General features: G+C 35.9%; 1 pseudogene; it reads left to right on the plus strand.

Annotated features, from left to right (window-relative positions):
* Positions 1-612: 612 nt before the first annotated feature.
* LOC122060668 lies at positions 613-2,768 on the plus strand (annotated as a pseudogene).
* Positions 2,769-3,870: the final 1,102 nt, after the last annotated feature.

Here is a 3,870-nt window from a genome sequence, read left to right on the forward strand (position 1 = left end):
CAATTTTTAAGTTGGGGAGTGACGTTCCCACTTTTTGTTCTTGTTCCCATTATTTGTCTGGCGGAAGACAGTAAACTTAGCGCTCATGGGAGGTAACCCACCATTTTACTTTAGTTTTTGTTCATGTCTTTTAGTCATTTTTTCAGGTAAGAGGAGATATTAGGCGTAGTTGGGAGTTGATAGATGGTAGTCACACTTCAATCCACAAGGCTGTATTGCTCTTTCCCTCTTAGTTATATTTGTGTTACCCTACCCTTATTCTTTATTTTCTATATTATTTGCATGCCATTGGGGGAGAAAAAGAGAAGGAAAAAAAAAAAATGTTAAACACAATTTTTCATATTTAAATTTCATTTTCTTGAGTTATAGCTTGGAGTCTGGGATTTGTAAATTCCTTTAGGCTGAGTTTGGTTGCAAGGGAAATGGGAAGGGAAGGGAAGGGAAGGAAATTTTTTTTTCCCTTTTGAGTTGTTTGGTTGCAACAGAAGTAAAGTGAAATTCATTTCCTTGAGTTGTTTGGTTGGATGTAAAATAGATGTAAAATTTTAAAAAAACTGAAGATGCAATATATATTTACTAGAAGAGGAAAAATAATTTTTTTATAGAGGAATCATGGATCAACCCCACCTGATTGAAAATAAGGTATTCTTTAGTGGCCGCTGACACCTTTTCTTAACCCTGCAAATGCTAAGTGGATCATCAGCAAAATAGTTAAAAGATTAAGTGCTCGCAACAATCTCTTTCTCTTAATTGGTTGATTAACAACTACCATTGATAGGAAGTTACAGATGAGGTTCAACACCATATAATAGTTCCACTACCCCTATTTCATTAAACTTTTCAATCAGTCCAAAAACCCAAACCTAACCTTGAGCTCATCTTCCTTGTACCTCTTATCATCACTTGGTGTTTGGAGTTGCCACACTTACCAGTAAAAGGGAAGCAAGCTTAGACCAATATGAGCTTAGGATAGTTGAGCTTTAGAAAGTCTGATCAGTGATCATATTAGAAGTTTTTTTCAACTAAAACATTGAAACTACAATTGTTTGATTGAATTGTCAACAATGCATTTGTTCATCATTTCTAAAAGTTAAGCACAACTTGCATGATTAAGACTTGATCCTACAAAATAAAGATGTAATGCAGTGCACACAACAGTGATTAATAGATAAAAAGAATCACTCATCTCTCTCTCTGTCTCTCTCTCTCTTCTCTCTCACACATATCCACAAACACACAATACATTCAACTACTCTTCATTAAAATATAAACAACAATCAGAAAAGTGTAAACCTCTGTCTGTTTGGACTGCTGCTTGTGGGTGCCATGTGGTGATATAATGAACTATGAACCCAAATACTAGAACTTATAAAAAGAAGTAAAGCTTTCACAACAAGTACATCAGATGCTTTAAATTATCTCTCTCTAGCGATTGACTACATTGTCTTTTGTTACTTCCTTATGGTGTTGTGGATACTTTGAATTCACCTCGTTAACAACAAAATTATAGGCCGTCTCTTTGAAAGAATTCCTATCTTTTTTTCCTCCCATACTTGGACTTGGAGGCATTGAATCATTTTTTCATCCATTTGCTCAATCCACGTGATGTTCTTCCTTTGTTCATTGATGCTTAATTCATCCTCCTATATTGCAATACATATTAGAATAGTTTCAGACATCATATACTTCATCAAAAGTTCACTAGAGTATGTGAGTTTTACCTGACCCATACCACCCGTAGATGTAGCGATAGTACTCCTACTAGTTGGAGTCTTTGTTTTCATTCCAAAACTTCTAAAGTATAACTGGATAAATAACAAAAAAGAATGAGATCGCACAAACTTAATACTCCTAGAAATGATATAAATATAAGAAACCATGTATGATAAATAACAATCAACTCCACATAAGGTAGATCAAAGATGGTAATCTGACCAGAGCATTCGAGCTGTTTGATGAAATGTGTGAGAGAGGTGTTGCTTACAATGTTGTTACTTATAGCACGCTAATTAGTGGGTTGTGTCAAGAGAAGAAGCCGTTGGAGGCTGAGAAATTGCTTCACCGAATGAAGGTGGCAAAATTGAGGCCCAATTCCATCACATATAATACTGATTGATGGGTTCTCCAAAGCAGGGAAATTGGATAAGGCCTTGAGTTTAGTTGATTGAATGAAATCAAGTGGTCAATCTCCATCTCTGGTTACATATAATGTTCTAATTGCAGGTTTCTGTAGATCTGGTAATTTTGAAAGGGCTACTCATCTTGTTAGGGAAATAGAGGAGAGGAGCATATCTCCATCTAGAGTAACATATACAATTCTCATAGATGCTTTTGTTAGATGGTATAACATGGGGAAAGCTTTGGAAGTGAACTCCTCCATGGAAAAGGCTGGTCTGGTGCCGGACGTTTATTCTTATGGTTTCTTGATTCATGGATTCTGCACTAGAGGGAATATGAAAGATGCATCAAAGCTGTTCAAATCAATGAGTGAAATGCAGTTGCAGCCTAACGATGTGATTTACAATATGATGATATATGGGTACTGCAAACAAGGAAGTTCATATAGGGCCATGAGATTGCTGAAGGAAATGCTTGAGTTAGGAATGCTTCCAAAAATGGCTAGCAACAAATTGACCATAGATGTTCTTTGCAGGGATGGGAAATGGGAAGACGCTGAGTTTCTACTTAATAAGATGGTGCAGTCAAGATTGCACCCATGTGATTCAATTTATAGATCTATATCTAAAGCCAAACTCAATGACGCATAGAGGTTCAGTTAAAACGCTGAAGAGCATCCAAGTGTCTCACCACTGTTACTCTCAGAAGGCTCCATCATTTATGTTTGATTGAGAAGTTTTGAAGTCTTAATCAAACATCAACAGTAGATAATGACTTATGCATCTCTGTTTAAACTGCAATGAGTTGCTGAGAATGATGAACCCATAAATGATTTCCCAAATAATGTATATATGCTCTCAAGTAAGTCCCTATAGTTTCTGCTGTCTTGTTCACAATATCCCTCTCCCCATTCACTTGCTGATGTTGGATAACTGCAATGCAGGAACAAGCTGAGTGCCTCTGTAACATTATAATTTTTGTATTATTGTTTTACTTAGCCGGTCAAGATTCTCTCTCTCTCTCTCCCCCCCCCCCCAATGGAAGTCCATTATTTGTATGTTTTGATTGGATGAGTTATTGTACCCAAAAAAAAAAAAAGATTGGATGAAATTATATCAGAGACAATTTAATTTGAGGTTAACATTATTGTATCAAGAAAAATTATTCTAGTATTTCTTTTCATTCCTTTTTCTCTAAAGTTCCTGCAAAACAAAGCTTGTTAAGCACCTGCATATGAAATTGGACTGGTTTTGCCTGGCGCTGTGAAGCGTCTCTATTCTCTTGGCTCTCTTGTTCAAACTTTTCTTTTTGTCTGATCTGTCATTTTCCCAAGGTACCATTAAACTGTCACCTCCATTGAAATCCTAATTCTAATTTATTCTCAACTCCACCTCCAGGGTAAGAATACACATGGAAATGCATATAGCTCATCAGATAAAATGTCTAAGATGATCATACTACTAAGAGGTAGAACAACAAACAAGATGACAAAAATGAAAACCAGCAAAGGTAGATCAAAGATAGCTATGGTTGAAACCTTTTGCTCCTCCCCACCAACACCCACTCCTGCAAAGAGATGCACCCAGCAGATTGATACATGAATGTTTTTATTTCTTTATTTATTTATTTTGTGGGGCGGGTGTGTGTGTGTGTGTGTGGATATTCATCAGAATCAATAGAAAATAGTAAAGCTATATTTTAAGTATGATTATTGATAATTATTAAGATCTGCAATGAGCACAACTAGTTTTT

This window comes from Macadamia integrifolia, chromosome 14 (assembly GCF_013358625.1).
Source record: "Macadamia integrifolia cultivar HAES 741 chromosome 14, SCU_Mint_v3, whole genome shotgun sequence".
Lineage (NCBI taxonomy): Eukaryota > Viridiplantae > Streptophyta > Magnoliopsida > Proteales > Proteaceae > Macadamia > Macadamia integrifolia.